Below are 18821 nucleotides of genomic sequence, written 5' to 3'. Positions count from 1 at the left end.
GCCACCTAATTGCCACTTGACCTTTCTGAACTTCACATAAAAAGGGATAGTAAGATCTGCCACACATGTTGGTTGGCAGGATGAAATGAGGTCAGATATGTAACAGAACTCATTAGTCCCTCCCCTTTCCTTAGCACATGAAAGCTGAATGGCTTGAAAAAGGTAATTTATTTTGAAAGGAGCTTGATGAAACAAGAAGGCAGGGTTCATTATGGATAATGAGAGTAACTAATATTATTTTGGTGCCAGGAACTGTTTTAAGTGCTTTCTTTATGTTTGTTCGTTTATTCCCCACACTAACTGTGTTAGGTACTATTATTTTATCCCCACTTTACAGATGAGAAAATTGAGGCTAGAGCTGTTAAATAACTTTCATTAACCCTTCCTTTCTGACTCCAGAGCTTTTAACTATCAGCATGGAGCTTTTGAAAAGAATAATGAGGATAACAGCAATAATAATAATACCTTAGATTTTTATAGAGCTTCATCCTTTGAAGAACACACCTATGTACACTGTTACATTTGTTCCTCATGAGAAAAGCTAGGAGATGGCTAGAAACTGGATTAGAAAACTGAGGTGCAGAGAGGGGAAGTTACTTACCCAGGGTTACTAAATCAATATATGGCCTTGTTGGTACCAGAACTTCTTCCAACTTGACTCTTGTGAGAACAGTTCAGGAATCCTTTTAAGAAATGGTCACTGTTAAATTTTTAACTATGGGACACAAGGAAGTTAGTTGTGTTGCTCAGGTCCCATGTCTGGCTAGTGGCCAACTCTGATTAGAAAGGGCATGTCCAGCCCCTGAGCCACACAGCTTCTGAGGGTCCCAAGTGAAAGATTGGGAAAGTACTGGTGCATCTAATTTTTTGGGCCACGTGGAGCCTGGGTACATCCTCATGCTTCCTTCTGGGATTCTGGAACCAGCAGGGGGAACGTGAACTTGCCTTTAGCTCAGATCATCTCCTCCAGAGCCACAAGGCCACTTTCTGAAGGTGGGCCAGGGAGGCCACAACCACAGGGAGATGGTAAGGATGTGCACAGGCCTGTGGTGGGGACAATACAGAGGGCCTAGGCGGCCGCCTTCCAGTGCTAATCAGCTCTCTCTGCAAATTGAAGGCTCAGCACAATTTTAAAGACAGCAAGAGAGATGAGAAACCAAGTAAGGTTTGACCAAAAGCCTCTTGGGATTATGTGGTGTTTTGCCTTGTAGCTGGGGATCCAGTTACAGATGCCTGTGATTATGGCCTTTGCAAACAATTGTCAGAGAAATTCATAAGATTTCCAAAGGCTGCAGAAGAGCAGATGTGGAATTAAATTTCAAGCACAGTTACCCATAATGGCTTACATGTGGGCATAGAGTATTTAGGATTCAAGACTGAGTGCCTCCCCTTTGTCCAGGAGGTGTGGGATGGAGAGACAAAAGCAGAGGTTGGAGGTGTCAGCATTTTCTGGAGGTCTTTTTCTGTTGTATCATTTATACTTTGCCTACAGACCTTTTAAAGTGTCAAAATTCTTTCATAATGGTTAGCTGGTTAGCTTGCAGTGTCTACCATTGTCATCTTTTGTCCTATTTAGTAATAAGGCTCAAATCAGCTTCTTTGCCAACAAGCATCCACCATGCCAGCAGATAGACTGTGGAAAATGTGAGTCTCTGCAACCAACTTTAATTGGCTGTGCAACAGACATTTTAACTCAATTTAATATTGCTAGCAAAGTTCTAGGTGTTTAGACTTGCCTTGTTTGGTATCTGTTCTCCATAATTCATATGGCAAGGACTTTAGATGACTATAAGAAATACCTTTTTAAAATTACTAATAAGGAAGGACAAAATAGAAAAGGATAGGAGTAGTTGCAATAATCTGTTACTGAAGTAACAGCTACTAGGTTTCTCCCCACCTCAAAGAAATAAGCTTACTGAGCTTAAAAATCCTGTAAGCATCATTAGGCAACAAAAAGGATTAAAGGAAATATTTCAAGTCTGTGTGTGTGTGTGTGTGTGTGTGTGTGTGTGTGTGTGTGTGTGTGTAAAATTCTAGTTTTTGTTGTATGGCGATGCCGTTTTCTAGATCTTTTCAAGTAATTGCTAAAAAAACCCCAACTTACATTAATAAGCAGCGGACCCTCAGTTGAAGAATGGGACAGAATTTAGGAATTGACCTTTTTTCCTATAAAATCTGAAAGTTTTTGCTATTGTTTTATTTTGCTGTGTATACCCACTGTCTGAGGAAGTGGAGCAGGAGTGTGTGCCAGCCTTGCACGGAGTCGCCGTTGGGACACTGCAGCCATGCTGAGTGGTCAGACTCGTCGCAGACTCAGTTGCCTGGGTGTTGAGGTTTTGTGGTGACCGAGTCAAAGGGCAGAGGACAGGGAGTCTGTGGTGTACCAGCTGTGGGATGAGTCAGTGTGCCTGGGCTGCAGCGACTGCCGTTCCTGTGTTCCACACAGCGCTTCTGGAAAGCCAGATGTGGTGACACTCCTCTGCAGATGAGGCAACATGAACATCAAATGGGATAACATGGAAGAACAACAACAGTCAGTATGTGTGTACTGCTTTATCATGATGACATCATCTTACTTAATCCTCACAGCTGTGCAGTGAGGAAGCTGCTACTTAAAGCCAAGAATCTGAACTCCAGAGCTGGTGGTGTTCCTCAGCCTCAAGTCCTTCAGAGAGGGAAAGCACTGTGTTTAAAAAATGGCCTCGTTACTCCTTCCACGTTAAGCTCTGAGGTCCTGTGGCCTTCGAGATGACTGGGATGAAGCATGAGAAGGGCCAGTGCTGCCTGTTATTTGTATGACCTTGGGCAAGCTGCTTTGTCCATCCCACCCCCAACCCTGGGTTTCCCTATCTGTAAAATCGGGTCAGTAGCCTATCTCGTAAAATTGTGAGTTTTCCTTGGAGATAAATGCTGTTAAGTGCCTAGCACAGTGTCTGGCACCTAGCAAGGGCTCAGTGAATGCCTGATGATGATGATTGCTACTGCTGAGGTTCTTAGTGCTCTCGAGGTTGTTGTAGTTCCTGGAGGTTCTTGCTGGATATGGCTGGGCCGCTGCCAGGCTGAACACCCATTCTTGACTCTCCCATGCTACACACACCCACAATAGCTTCCTGAGGTAGTTTCTAGAAATAACAGCTTTTGAACCTGCCTCATCATCTGTTTCCTATTTATTCCATATATCCCAGTTTAAACTTTCAAGATTCTTCCACCCCATCAAGCAAGGGGAGACAGCTGGACCTATGGCTCCTGCTCACTTGGATGCCTTTGAAGGCAAGTGGCACTCATAGTCTCTGTCCACAGCTAATCCTTTAAATTACCCTTCAGAGATTGTCATTCCAAGCAGAACCAAATGCTTTCTGTCCCTCTGCATCACATAACCAGGAGTTGGCAAGTGTCATCTCCTCTCATTTCCTGGAAACGGGTAGAACAGACCTGCAGGAGGACCCAATTGCTGAAGTCAGACTGCTGCCTTCATTTTGACGGTCTGTGAGAGGCACTTCCCAGCAAAGGCTATTGCTCTATTCTCTTTGCCTCTTTTGAGAAGTTTTTCATCTTGGTTGGCTTTTTTTCATCATGTACCTCATGTAGGGGAACCTGAAAAACCATAGGAGGCATCTGTTCTTTTTGTTTTAATCTACATTTCATGAAAATTCTAAACTGGCCAGCTCCTCCCGTCTGCAGCTGAAATCTTGAGCTTAGAATCCTGTCCTCATTTCCCGTGACCTTCTAATCAGCTGGAGAGCCCAGAGGCGTCGTCCAGCCAGATGGTTTCAAGCCAAACTGAGATTAAAGATCCCTTATTTAGCATCTAGAGGTAAAACTCTTTTTAAAATCATTACCCCTTAAAAAAAAAAAAAACCTAAGCAATTGATACTAAACTTAATCAATAAAGTTTGAATGGAATGGAAACAAAATAGTTCCCCTGTTTTAATTCTAGGGCTCTTGTTTATGCAAAGTAGTCTAGGAATAAAGAAGTAGCCAGTCTGAATTAAGCCAGATGAAGATAAACAAAAAGGTTGAAATTATTTATTTCTTTACTCACTTGTTTCTGTTACTGCTAATCCTATGAATTCCTCTACTAGAACCGTCCTAAACATTTCGCTTCTGATACCTATAGATGAAGAAGCTTCCGTGATTTGCTTAGTTTTCCTTCTTCTAAAGATCCCCGTGTTGAAGTCCTTGATTAGATATACTGAAGCTGGAATACAAATGAAAAGTACTGTTATTAAATGAAGTTCCAAAGAGCAATTTTTCAGTCTAGTCAGTCAACAAGTATAAATTAAGCACTTACGAGGGGCATTGCATCTTTCTACTTGACTTGTTTCTGAAATCTGAGATTCCAACCACGGTTCTAGTTGGTTGCGCTGGTTTGACTTGCAGTGCAGGGAAGTGGTCAGACTATAATAGATAAAAATCACTGAACTTGGGCCACATTATAGGCCCTGTGACGGTCTTTTTGCTTTGCTTGGGGGCAACTTTTATCTCTTCCTTTTGCAGAGGAAAATGGGGGAAATAAACTACCCTTTTGTAGTGGTTTGGGTTGTCACTGTTAGCTGAGTGTACCTTGTAGAAGAACCTGCTTGAACCACAGCTCTTGGTGAATAGGAGCTCTCTCCTTGCTACTGGGCTGTGACTTCTAGGATGAGGGAGCAGGACTTGGCCTGTCTGAGCCCCCACGTTGCTCATATATGTTGTTGGTGGATCACGTAGTCATTTTGCTTTGTTACAGGACAGGTAGCTGGGAACACACGTGCTACGGGTAACCTGGGGTTTGAGATGGAGTGGAGTGGAAAGATTTCAGAAGTCTTCTACCTAAATGATTCCTGGAAGACATTTCCCAGAGAAAATTGGCAGTGCAATGAAGTCATTCACCTTACCCCTTGATCTCTTGGTGTAGAGGAAAGTACATGTCCCCAGGCAGAGGTCCTCTTGAGATAAGAAGCCCTTGAAATACCTGTGACCCAGCTGTGTGTGTGTGTGTGTGTGTGTGTGTGTGTGTGTGTGTGTGTGTGTGTGTGTGCGTGCGCGTGTGTGTGTGTGTGTGTAGGGGGGAGGCAGCCTAAACCCTTTCCAAACAGGGATAGATGTGCCTATTTGAAATGGAAAACGTCCATACCAGAAACTTCCAAAAACTCTCCAAATGCCCTCTGCCAGAGTGAGCCTGGATTCAGCCTCATTTAGACTCTTTAACTGGCAGAAAATTGTTCTCACTCCTCCTTCTCCCTACCCCTGGGATCATAGTTCTTTCTGCTCTCTTACTGCTTTTGAAAAATTCATAATAATCCTTTTATTCTTCCTGTGTTTAGCATCTTGTTTTGTCAAAAAGATAATGTTTCCTATCTTTACATTGATGCTCCTAATCAGGTGAAGTGCAAAGGACTGTGCCAGAGAAGGGAGTATAATTAATACCTTTATGATTCTGTCCAAGTTCTTGAGAAACTATTAGAACTTGATTATCTCGGTGTTTGCCAGTTGAGGTCAAGCCAACATCTGTACTTGTGTTTTTTTCCCAGAAGGCATGACAAGGAAAGAGAAAGAGAATAGTTCAAAGAATTAAAAACAGAGTTTTCATTAGGATAACTTTGGGGTCAGGTAAACATCTCTTTTGAGTTTCATTGAAAAATTCCAGGAGGCCAAAGGCAAAATCTCCGGAAGACTTGTTTCAAGAAGTGTAGCTTGGTGGAAAGTTTACCTTTAAAAAGAATTTAAGAAAACTGAGCATGATGTTGCTTAGAGGACTCTAAGAAAAAAGAAAATAGAAAAGATATCAAAAACCAAAAATTTCTTTTCCTCATTTGGAAAGTGTGGAAGCCTTGAAAAAGATTTCCCCTGTGACTAAGAAATATTTCTTCATTGTATATAAACTACTTTCCTTCTAGGAGATGTGGAGTTGTTTCCTAAGTTTGTGAACTTGAGTTGTGAATGCAGATACCCGTGGACTCAGCTTGGGGACAATGCATTATGACTGTCCTTAGTAAGCCAGGCACACTTCCCGTGGACCTATGGTTTAGCATATAACCTAGTTCTTGGTTATTCACTTTTGTATCATTCCAGTTGGCAGTTTCAGGGTTCAAATGACACCTTTTATAAGAGTTGACTTCTTGTTTAGCTTAAAAACAAAAATTGAGAGAAACAGTCCCCTTTGAGTCTGAAGGAAATTAAACCACAAGTCAGGCTACCAATGGAGATTGTGGAATTTCTGTCCTAGAGATCTTCAAAAGTAGAACATAAAAATTGGATCGCTTAAGTAAGTCAGCTTGGAGGCTGCCCAAGATGGCCTCTTGCAGTGTTCCAAGTTTATAAAACAGCTCATGTTAATATTCCTATATTGTTGGCACATCAGGAAAATCAGTCCTTTGTTACATTATCCTTCGATTTAAAATGTTTTGAGTTCCCTGTGCCTAGGAATGGCTGTGTCTCTCATTTGCATTATATGATAATATTGCTTGTGGAAATTTGGGAGTGAGTGGGAAGAAGGAAGTAAGAGGGGTTGTCATTTTAGAAAATGACATCCGATCTCTTCAGGGGATGGCACTGAGGACACTTGGCTTAGACAGAGCTGACTTGACTGAACATGTTAACAAAATCCCTGAGGACCTGCGTTTAGCTTTGGGGTACTTCCTGTGAAGAACTGTTGCATTACTAATGATCAAGTTTGCTGGCTTTAGATGATTTATAAAATGTGAAAAGGTTGTTTGATTCAGTGTTATTGGATGCAGTTAACTTTAAAAAGTTAAGAAAATTGTCTGAAGCAAGATTTTTAAGTCATGTGGCTCTAGCATGAGCCTAAAATGGCAAAAACAAAGAAAAGGTTCTTTGTGGGATGCCAAACCACAGTGAACATAGTTCTTGGTGACTCCTTGAATTTACAGTGTCCCCAGGGCCATCTCCTTCTCCTCCACATTGCATCCCCCTCTTCTGCTTACCACTAGTGGCAAACCAGTTTCCCTGCCTCCCACTGACCTTAAAGAGACACAGGTCATGGCTTGTGAGCACCTGTACCAAGGAATTGTTTTTTAGGAATAGGAGAAATTGAAAGCTGTTAAAGGTGCCCAGCAGACAGGAGAGCAAAAGGTAAAATTGGGAGCCTTACCGTTCGTTCGTTCGTTTATTTATTTATTTATTTGTTTACTTTTTTGCAGGTAATTTATGAAAACTCTAATTTCTTCCATTCTTTTCTGAGATTGATCTTACGAATTTAAATTAGGAGGCTAAACGTCTTCTGTGACTCTATTTCTTAAAATTGTCCGGTGATCAATGCCATATGAATTGCAGACTTTTCCAGAGACCTGGAAACTAAAATATGTTATCTTCCCTGTGTTTTTCTTCTTTTTGTCTTTTTGGTTTTTTATGTTATTTTCCTGGGTAGGCAAAAATACAGGAGAGACCTCTAAGCTATAATATTCAGTTTTAGGGCTGTTTTCTTTCTTTGTTCCATTTAGAAAGGACATGTTCATTAAAATGAGACCTATGTTTTTAGTTTTTTTCTCTCTTTTAACTTTCCTTTTATTTGAAGTTAGTTCTGCCATGTGGTGGTTTTCAAGGTGTTTGTTTATTTACAGTAGAGCCCTCTCTTTCAAATGAAATCTTGTGTGTAACCCTAATATGTGAAACAGATAAAGTGCCCTGCTCTGGGGGGTTGCCTCGCTGCGCCATGCCCGGGGCACATCTGAGCCCCGTATCTGTGATGCACTGACAGGAACACAGGGTTAAGAAACAGTGCCAGTTTGCAGTCCCCAGCTCTGCCACCAAACCTTTTTTGATCACTTCATTTCTCTAGGCTCAGTTTGCTTTTTTATGGAATGGTGACTTTGTACCAGATTCTCTCTGAGGTCCTTCCTGCCTAGTCATGAGCACTTCTGAGTTGCAGAGAGCAGGGGCGGGAAGTGTTCGGTGAGCACAGCGGGAGCAGGTCCCGCTACAGGAGGAATCGTCCTGCTCTAGCATGAATGGCCTTTAGTTCTTGCAGAGGAAGCTGGGGAGCAAAAACTGATGTGTCTGCAGAATTATTAATATCTCCCGAAGGTTTCAGCGAGGCGTCTGTTACCCTCTGATGCAGAAGAATCTTGTGGAGAAAAGGATTTAAAATAGTCGTAGGTTGTTGTTTACCATTGATTGTGTGTGGTCAAATTTGCTGGTAGGTGGTTAGCTATTAATAAGCAAAACAAGTTTCCTTTACTAGAGACAATTATGTCCTGTCATTTGTTGTTGTTAGTTGGGAAATGCAACTGAGACGCAGTCCAAGAATCTGCAGCCAGTTAACACATGTGGTTAGAAAATGGAGATGGTGAGGCCAAGGTCAGGGTTCAGCTGCCACATGGGCCAGTTAACTGGGCTGGGCTCTGTGGCCAGACTGTACTTTTAGCCCTGAACAACTGCCTCTCACATGTGTGCCCTGGGGCACAGGGAGGGGTTAGAGACTGGGTTAGAGGGCATGGGAGGATGTCTGAACCCAGCTTTTCCTCCTGGGGCCAAGCAAAGCCTTAGCCCTGGTACTAGAGTGCTTGGCCAACTCCTCTTGGTGTACAAAGGGTGACCTGCTCACATCTTTAACAGCTCAAAGGCAAACTGGAAATTCTCCCAGTGGACCAGGATCTTCATGCCTACTGTTAGTGGATCTCTTCAGTCTGAAGACAAAACTTTGCACTCTAAGTTAGAACAGAGATTAGTGAAATAATACTTCATGGTTCTTGATGTGAATGTCCCCTCTTCCTCTTTGAGAATTGGGAGAGGGGCTGGCTGTTAAAAGAGAAATTTGCTTCTGTTTTAATTCCATTGTTCGCTGTTGTTGTTCTAGTTTTTTCCTTTAGTTAAATGCCATTTTGCAATTAAAATTTGAAACACTTGATTTTCATCGGTGAAAGAAAATCGCACAGGAATTTTGGGGAAGTTGTTTGGAAAAAATAAGCCAATGCACACAATTCTCTTAGGGAATGATTCTATAGGAATAGATTTTTACTATTACAAATGGAACATTTTTCACTAATTTCTTAGCATAAATGCAATAATGTAGGAGACCTCAGTAGGATTTCATCTTTGTCCAGCAAATGAATTTAGTTATAATTTGTTTCCTATGAAAAACAGGAAAGACACTAGCGTGAAGTAAACTATCTGAAGCACTTTTTTGGTGAGAAAAGTATTTGTTTCTGTTATACAGAATTCAAGCATTAACTTATATACTTCTTAATCTCTACACTAACCTACCCCAGCGGTACATCAAGATATTCTTGAGTCAATTGTAAAAATGCACATAAAAATTAGAAGTTTAAAACTTGTGATTCTCTCTCCCCCCGCCAATAAATATGCTCCAGGTCAGTGGCCTCCAAAGTGTTTTAACAATAAATGCTTTCTTTAAAATTTTAAGTGGAATTCTAATATAGGGGGGAAAAAGGATAAAAGCAGAGACACATTGGTTGTAGCTGTGGAAGAGCTCTGCTCACTTTCTCCTCACCCCAACTATGAGACCACAGGGTCCCTCCTCAGAGAGGCTCTCTCTGCACAGACAGGTCTAGCAGGCGGGTCCCTGGTGCTGCAGTGGTTGAGTGGCCTTGATGTTGGCCCTTCCCTCCCAGAGCCACTCTTCTAAGTGGGGCGGCCATAGTGACGTTTGTTTCCCTGTCATTGACTTGGGGTGGTTATTTTTACTTAAGCTACAGTTAGTTGCAAACTTGAAAGCTAACCACGTAAGCCAACCAGTATTTTTTTCCTCTCTTAAAATTGGACCTTTACGTTTAGCTCATCCTTTGAATTTCGCTCAAATGCCACATTTGTCACTACTTTTTAGTCTGTGCCAGAAAGTTTTTCTCCTCATGAATCTGGGTTTAAATCTGTAACTACTATACTTGTGCCTGCCATGGTAGACATTCGTGTTCACAGACCTTGTAGAAATGAGTATTTTCCTTTTATATCCCATTCCAGGACATTGAGTTCCTATCTGTTTTTCTTTCTCCACTAGATAGTAAAAAGTAATACAGTGTTATTTCACACTGTGGATAATTCTAGAGTATATCTTAAACTTTGAACAGACTGGAATAACTCAAAGCCCTATAAAAGAAAAACACCAGCATGGTGTAAGCATGCAATTTTGGGGTCCATGCTGTGCCCAAATGCTTGTCTTTTGGTATTAAAAGTGGTCTTTCTCAGTCTTACAAGGTGTACATATATTCAGTTAGCATATATTGAGCACTTGCTGTATAGAGTTATTTGGCTAAACCTTGAAGAGAGAGAGATCAGATAACTTCATATGCACTAATTCCTTTAGTATACACATGCCCCTATGAGATAGATGCTATTTTTTTTTAACTATATGGTAGCCAGCTCTTCCCTTACTTACTTGACATGCTTTTCTGGTGTAATCTCACCCTTACCCATGGCTTCAGTCACCTCCTATATGCTGATAATTTCCCAAACTATATTGCCTGCTCTAAACTCCTTCCTAAGTTCCAGACCAGTTGCCTCCTGGAATCCTCCCTTGCCCAGCCAGATACCACGAACTTGAAAAGCTTCAACAGAGCAAATTTTTATCCTTACCCTCACCTGATCTCCTTTTTTCCCTGGGTTTCCTCTTTTGGTCAAGACATTATCATCTGCCCACACATACATTCATCAATGGATATTTACTGAGAACTCATTCTCTCTCAGGTACTATTCCAGATAGTAGGGATCTATACATCACAGACCAAAACATATTAAAGGCTTTGCCTTAGTGAAGCTTACATTCTAGTAGATAGACAACTAACTTAAAAAAATACGTGCATCTATACCTGTCTGTCTGGAGATCTGTGTCTCCTTGGATCCATCTTACCCATCTATACGGGTGGGTGTCAGGCAGTGGTGAGAGCTTGGAGGGATACAGAGCAGGCTGAGGATGGCAGGCAGTGCTGGAGACAGAGGGGGGAGCTGCTGCTTTATCTAGGGTGGTCAGGGAAGGAGGAGACATTTGAGTGGGGATTTGAGTGAAGTGAGGGCATAAACGTTTTTAAATCTGTGATTTAGGGGGCCTGCTCTGTTAGTCCTACCTGGTCAAGGACTGAATTATGGTCATTATTGTAATGTTGCCTCAAGCCACAGTTTGTAAGTGTTAGCTGTGAGATGGGTGCGTAGATGGGCTTGAAACAGGGAGCTGGACAGGGAAACGGGGGCGAAGACAAGAATGAGAGAAGGCTTCATGGAAGATGGCACTTAAGTTGGGTCTTGAGCAAAGTTTCACATATGGCACGGGAAAGGCAAAACAGTTAAGGAGGCAGATGCTCTGGGCCTCAAAATTGAGTTTTGGAGAACACGGCATCAAATTTGGGGTCACAGAAACAGGGGAGCACAACACCATGACTTGTGATGAGTAGTGTTCAACAAACCTCAGGACAAACGAACTGGGGTGGGTGTGTTGTAAGAGGACAAATTCCATTCACTGATTCTGAATGCTGTTTTTGGGAAAGGAAAGAGGTGAGAAAGAACCACAGGTTTTTCTACTTTCCTATTTCCCCAGGTGCCTCCCAGAGAGCATCTTCCACATCTCCCTTACCCAGTGTCCTTCTTTTCTGATTATGAAGAGTCACAGCAGAAGCCTCTGCCATCTTGGCTAGAAGATCTCTCATTTACAAGTTTTGAAAAAGAACTCTGTGTCATGCCACTGAGAAGGGACCTGGCTGTGAGGCCTGAGAGCTCGAGGGAGAGAAAGTGGCTCTTGGCCTTTACTTCTGACCCTGGTGAGGATTGGGGGTGGTGTCTTGAGGGAGGGGCAGGAAGGACATGCTGTGGCTCTTCTATCTGGGGAGGTTGGGGGAGTTGTCACCCGTGATCTGGGTGTACATTAGGAACGAGATGAACATGCCAAAGGGACTCTACAGTAAGCTCTTGGGTCTTCGACGTGCAGCTTTGGCATTATTTTGTTTTTAGTGTGTTTGCCTTCATTTTCTCTAGTTTGTCAGGGCACCCTCCCCCTTAGGTTTTATCTGGAAGACTTGATAAGTAACAATGATTCAGGGATAAGATTTCTGTTACATGTAATAGTTTTTATTCTTTAATGGTAGATCCTTCTATTTCTTTGTGCTGTGTAAATTCTTGTTTAGGTGAGCAGAGTTGTTCTAGGAGATTTCAGGAGTAAGTGCTCACCTCATTATCTCCTTTCTTAAGGGGCAAGGGATGTGCTTCTGTTTTCTCCTTTTATGGGGTATGGATTGTACCATGTAGGCCTCATTACAGGACTCCATTGCTAAGGGCCTTTTTAGGATTTATTTTTATTGATAAATTATACTGTACATTAGTGAGCAAGACTTAGCACTATCATAAACGTCACTGAAATATTTTACTAAAGGTTCACGTATGCTTTGTCTTGTTATGATACAGATTTTTTTAAAAGCAAATTTCTTGAAATGTTTTTCCCTGAAGCTGGTAAAAGCTTAGTCACAATGTTCTCTTGTAGTTAGTGTCGAAAGTGATTTCATTCCTCTGGAAATTCATTCGGAAGCTGTTCTCACTCACACTGAGATGGCACGTGCCTTCTGGGCTCTCTGAGGTGTAACTGAAGGTCCCCTGCTTGGGCTGTGCTTCACCTGCTCACAAATGTCAAGTTTTTAGAAAAACTCAAAGCAAGATAGTGTAGACTAAACCTTAGGATGCAAATGCACCTCGAAGAGACAGACAGTGGTGACCGTGTGCTTTGTCGGGTAGGTGATGGCTTCCAGACCCTCCATGCAGGAGACAGTGGAGGAAGGAGGCTCGGGTAGCGTGCAGAGGCAGAGGATTGCTGAGCAGCGCCATGAGAAAGGATGCCTTCCTTTGGAGTAGCAAATGATGCCTTGTCTTGCTTGGTCTCCCAGTGCCTGGCAGGAACTGGGTACTCAATCAGTATTTTCTGACGGCGAGCAAATAGAATAATGGACAGATAAATATTAATACTTTTATGCATATGTAGGATAATGAAAAAGGTAAATATTTTAGATAGAGAAGCCAAGATTCCAAAAGCAAACTACCTGTTTCACCATTAGAGCTGGCTTTGCTTAGATATAGAGACTCCCTGGTTTCCTTTCAAATCCTTTAAAGGAAATGCATTTCCCAAAGGGTGAATTGGCTTGTCTCAGTGGTGAGTGAGCTTCACCTGTGTGAAAGTGACAAAGCTTCCACTTGGAGATGTGCTGGTGGCATGAACAATTGGCATAGTCAAAAACCCTTGAAGAGATACCAAGGTCTTTGGGAAGCATTCCACAGGTTAAACAGGCTCATTGCTGTACTGCAAGGGTTTATAATTGACAGCCAGCTTGGCAGCAGGATCTCTTCTAGCTATATATATGCTTTGGCCTGCGTGTGTCCATAGATACCCTATTTGGAAGTCTTTTTAATGAGTAACTGTTCTTTATTTCTAGTTTTAATCTTGGCATCTGTTTTCCAGAAACATTGGTCTGTTATTACTTAAAGTTTATGCTCGGATTCGGAATGCAGACTGCTGAGAGCTGTCAAACAGAGAAAGGGCTTGTCAGCACTTACAGTGCAAGTCCCCCACTGCAGCCACCTGTCTGCCTGGTGTGCTCCCCAAGTATGCTCCACTCACCTGTCTGCCTGTGGCACCCTGTGTCTGTTGATCTTAAATAACCTGTTCTTGAATGAGGAATTGGGGTATTTGATGAGATTTACACAGTGCTGGTGCTCGACACTATTCACAGTGTTTTCTGTCTTGCAAAATGATCACATACCTATATTCAAGGTTAGGGGAAAAAAAAACAAGACTATTGAGTGATTGTCACCAGGAAGAGTGTTTCTCCGAATTAACCGAAAGAGCTCTTTAGTCATACTCACTTGCCCCGGACCCCCTCCTCCTCCACCCAGATTCTAAGGCTGTTCTAGGACAGAAGGAGTTCACAGAGTTTGATCCAGACCCTGGTGTTTTGGAAACATACCCACATGAGGACCCCCCCTGCCTCAGGCAGCAGAACTTACCCAAACCTGTGGCTTCCTCTTTGCCTTCCGTGCTCTCTTTGCATTCCAGAATTCCTGCTTTCATCTTTGCGTGATGATTTTTTTCACTCCTATTAACCCAGTTTTTCTCTTCCCGTAGCCTGCCTTTGCTAAATACTGTCTGTAGAAAATGCTCTTAATCCTTGTGTTTATTCAGTAAACACTTACGAACTGTTCACTCTGTGCTTCTGTGCTGTGCGAGAGATACAGGAAGGAGTGAGCTAGAATTAGTATTGTTCTCCAAGAGCTTGTCGTCCCATGTATTTACAACTAAATATTGGGGAAGGGGTAGCAATTATGAGAACGAGCACGGTCCTGGCTATGTGTGAATCACAATAGCACAAGCCTGGCGGGTTAAAATGCAGTGCAATTGAATCTGACTGGTTGCTGGCACATTGGTAGGCTATTCTGTACCCAGATCTTTAAAAACGTGCTCTCTAACAGCTTTGTGTTGATGTGGTAATGTTTGAATCAAGGAGTTTCTCCTTCCTTAAGAGTAAAAGGAAGTTTTCATGATTAGTGACATTTGGCTTATAGTCTGGGAGGTCTTTGGAAACTTGAACTTCAGTTATTCACCACTGTGGTTGAGTGGCAGGGCAGGCACTGTGGAGGCTCAAGTTCCCAGCATTTCAAATGCATTAACAGTCCAGCCTTTGGCAACCTGCCACTCTCTCCCCTTGGTAGACAGGTCCGTGAAACTTGACACTCTCGTGTCTTTCCTTGAAAATCTCCCAGGGTTCAGCAATCCTTCAATGACTGACCCATTTCTGTTAAATTCCTGTTGTCAGACACAAGTGTAAAGTTGTCCTGGACCTGTTGTCAGAGAATGCATTTCAGTGATTTAAAAACAAAAAACCAAAAAACCGCCAACCTAGTCTTTGAGTGACAATTTGTGCTTTGGATGCAGAAATGGGGCACTACTCTTTGTATTTATTATGCTGTCATCAGAACTGCCCTTAAAATGTGGACAAACTTCCCCAAGTGTTTGTTGTACCAACAGAGCACAGTAAAGTAGGATTAGGACAATTATTCCTTTAGTTGACTCATGTAGATAGAGCCTTAGGGTGTCTACCAAAAATATAACGAGCCCTTCTTAGGTAGAAGGAATGGTTTGGGAGAGTAGCAGAGATCTTACCGTATTTTGCTTTTAGCTGATCTGCTTTGGTATTCACCTCCATGCTTCATATCTTTGGGGCCCATCCTTCCCCCGTCCTTGATAAATAAGTATGATGGCAAAAAACGTCATATGTTGGTTGTTGGAGTATTGCCTACCTGGAAACGCACTGGCCTTGGGAGTCAGAGCCCAGATTCTAGCATTTACTAATTGTGTGTTTCAGCTTAAATTACTCAAATTCCAAGTCTGTAAAATGGGAATAACAAATGATGTCTGTCCCCACCCGTACTATAGTCACCTTTTTACGCATAGTGTGTATCAAGTGAGAAAATGAATTGGAAAGTAGTCCTGTAACATACAATGCTCTGCTGTGGAACTTCCTTTCTTGCCATGGATGGGCATAGTTTCAGGGACAGAGTCTCCCTGTTAGAGGACAGTTATTGAGACTGTCCCCCTCTGTGGCCTTTGCCATTAAGAGCTACTGCCCCCTAACCCACCCCAGAGGTAACCTGGACTATTGTGGGGAGACTCTGTTTATTACACAGTTCTTTCTTTATTAAATTGAAATTTATCCATGTCACTTCCAAGGTAATTTTCCCTCCCTGGTTCTAGTGTTACAGAGTATAGCATGAAACAATTCAAATCGAGTCTTAGAAATTTGTAACTGAGAAAGACGTCTTACAACTCTGCTTCCTGTTTTTGGCAATTCAATTCAATAAATAAGTGCTGGTGCCTATCACGTGGGTGCTGTGCTCGGGCACTGAAGGCGGCTATTGTTTCTTCTCCTGGTCTCCGGAAGTGGAACAGAAGGGCATGCAACCCAAATGGAGATGAATGGGAAGTAAGAACTTTTTAACTCTTTAATGTGCAAAAACACGGTGGTTTTAATTTTATTTAGAATGCTTGCTGGAATTAAGTGCTTGCCTACATTTATTGGGCTATAAATAATTTAAATGGCCAAGCAGACTAATAACACACAAAAATGAAGATGAAAGAATGGTAAATAATAGAGACCAACATTTCTAATTTTTATGTGAACTCGTGTGTTTAACAACCAGTAAGCGGAAAAACATAATAGTATGTGAGAAAACGGAACACTGGTGACAGGGCAGCATGAGAATACCTCTGTGTGTGCTAGACTTGATGCTCTTACTGTTGCCACAACCCATGGGAGGATCCTGAAGTGTCTTAGTGATTAAAGGCACCACACGCTCCCTACATTGAGTTATGGATTGATTTATAGACTCTAAGACAAAAGTGGACAAATGTAAAAGCAGCGTTGGTCTTAGCATCAGAAGCCTTGGGTTCTGTTCTTGACTAGCGGCGTTTCTTCGAGGAAGTCGGTCTTTACTGCTCAGAATTTCAGTTTCTCTCAAATTTAAAATGAGACTAAAATTTTCTCTCCTGCCTGCATTATATAGTTGTTAGAATTAAATGTGGCAATATTTAGTACATCGATTTAAATCGTGACACCACTTTTTGCAAGGCATGTAACTTTTGGAAAGTTCTTTAAACTTCTCTGTGCTGTTTTTCTCATTTTTAAAATGGGATAATACTAGTACCTACTTCAGGGTTTTTGTGAGAAGTTAAATGAGTTAATTCCCAAAAAGTACATAGAACAGTGCCTGACAGTTAATGCCTAATACATTAACTATTTTTTTTGTGAAATTTTGAGAGTTCTGTGACTTAGTATATTTTTAATGTAATGTATTTTTTTGAAATAGCATATTTAAATACAACTAAAAATGAAAATCACGCCCTGTTTACCAGCCAAATCCAGAACAGAATTGGCGTGTTTTATCTTTCTGCTCACTCTGGTAGTTTCACAAGGTATGACTTCTTTGTCAAAAAAGTTTAATGGTGAGAATTTATTTCTGAATTCTTTTTTCTTCAGAGCTTTGGGTCAAATTTATTTATTCTAGGAAATGCTTTCTACTATCAGTGTGAGTTTGGAAGGCTTTAGGTGGGGACCAGGATCCAGTCTAGCCTTGTCTGATGTTGTTACAGTCCTGAGATCTGGCTTAACTGTCCAGAGCTTTGCTTGTGTTGTGTGTAAAAAAGAGATTTTAAAAAACGTTATCTTTGATTTTGAACAGTGCTAAGATTCAAGTGATTCATCTTTTGTGACTCATTTAGCTTTTAGAAATCATGAAATGTTGGTCAAGAACTCCATTTATAACAGACCCATTCATGATAATCCTAGTAGCTTATTTCACAGAAGCCATTTCCAGATAAAAATACTGATCATGACTTCCCTTAAAGGGGTGAAATAAAATTATGGGAAAGTCTTAGAATTTGGCTAATAAATAATTCACAGAAAAACAATTAAAAAAAATGATAGCTTCCATAAGCCATTATAACAAAGGAGCTTATGAGTTCAAAATTCTTTGGTGTATTTATCTTTTTATAAAGTGAAACCCAATGACTGTTATCCAGTATCCTCAAGTTTATTGCAAAACTAAAATGATTTTTTTAGATAGAGGCGCCTTTCAGCCACCTACTGGCTTTTCAGTCTCGGGTACAGTTTGGATTAACGCTGTTGATGCTGCTTCTAAGCTATTTATCTGAATATAAATGTGGATACTCATAGCTTCATATTACAGATTTTCATTGTCAGCCCTGGCCATATTTGAACATTCTTGTTTTCCTGTTTATCAGCAGAATTGAGGCTGTTGAATGTTTTCTGTTTGATCCATCTTATGTGGAATTAAACATATTTCTTCACTCCTAATTGTATTTTTAATGTTTCTTGAACTCAAAACCCTTTTTTCTAAATATTTACTCATATACAATATTACATTATAGTCCCAAATAGCATGATTAGCTTAATCATTTCTTTTCTTTTTGTTTTTTTTTTTTTTTTTTTTTTTTTTTGAGATAGGATCTCACTCTGTTGCCTGGGCTAGAGTGCCCCGTGACATCAGCCTAACTCACGGCAACATCAAACTCCTGGGCTCAAGCAATTCTCCTGCCTCAGCCTCCCGAGTAGCTGGGACTACAGGCGTGCGTCCACCATGCCCGGCTAATTTTTTCTATATATTTTTAGTTGTCTGGCTAATTTTTTCTATTTTTAGTAGAGACAGGGCTTGCTCTTGCTCAGGCTGGTCTTGGACTCCTGACCTCTATCAATCCTCCCGCCTCGGCCTCCCAGAGTGCTAGGATTATAGGCATGAACCACTGCGCCCAGCAGCCGTAGCTTAATCATTTCTAAATGAACAAAGTACTTTTCAATATGTAAAAAGAAAAAATTTATCAGCCAGTTATCTGCTAGCCAATTTCTTTTACAGAGTTTTGCATTAAGGCATGTCAGGGGAGGTGATAAGTAGGCTTTGTGTGGAGTAGAAAAGATGCTTTTAAGAACAAGACCATGTGGTGGGGGTGGGAGGGAAGGGCATGATTCAGAAACCCTGGATATGTGAGGTATTGAGGAAGGTTGTCTACTTCTTTTAACATCGGTTTCCTCGTATGTTAATGGACATCATACTTGTCTGGGAAGGTTGTAATATGATGCCTAAAACAGTCCCAGGTGCATAATAGATTTCCAACAAGTGGGAAGTGTGGTAATTAGAAATTTGTTCCATTTATGCTTCATATTGTAAAGCAATGCTGAAAAGATATTTTGGGATTCTCTGTCTTGTGAATGTACTAATAGGGTTATAATTTTCTGACGTTTACCTGAAGACTTTGAGACCACCAGAAGGAATACTTGATTTCTGAATAAACTATCATTAAATAAATTTGTCTCAGTCTTTCTCTT

At 41.4% G+C, this 18821-nt stretch overlaps 1 protein-coding gene across 4 annotated transcripts in view; it reads left to right on the top strand.

Annotated features, from left to right (window-relative positions):
* The window catches only part of LHFPL2 (LHFPL tetraspan subfamily member 2), a 144105-nt gene that overhangs the window by 55962 nt on the left and 69322 nt on the right, over positions 1–18821 (top strand). Inside the window, exon 1 of one of the 4 annotated variants that reach the window (XM_045566178.1) lies at positions 11630–11705. The exons of the other annotated variants lie outside the window; for them this stretch is intronic. The gene's annotated coding sequence lies outside the window, so the exon portion shown is untranslated. Of the gene's footprint in view, positions 1–11629; positions 11706–18821 lie in introns of those variants that run through there. 4 annotated transcript variants of the gene reach the window in all.

Source organism: Lemur catta, chromosome 12 (assembly GCF_020740605.2).
Source record: "Lemur catta isolate mLemCat1 chromosome 12, mLemCat1.pri, whole genome shotgun sequence".
Classification (NCBI taxonomy): domain Eukaryota; kingdom Metazoa; phylum Chordata; class Mammalia; order Primates; family Lemuridae; genus Lemur; species Lemur catta.
The sequence above is the reverse complement of the archived record's forward strand: the minus strand, read 5'-3'. Positions and strand labels throughout refer to the sequence as shown.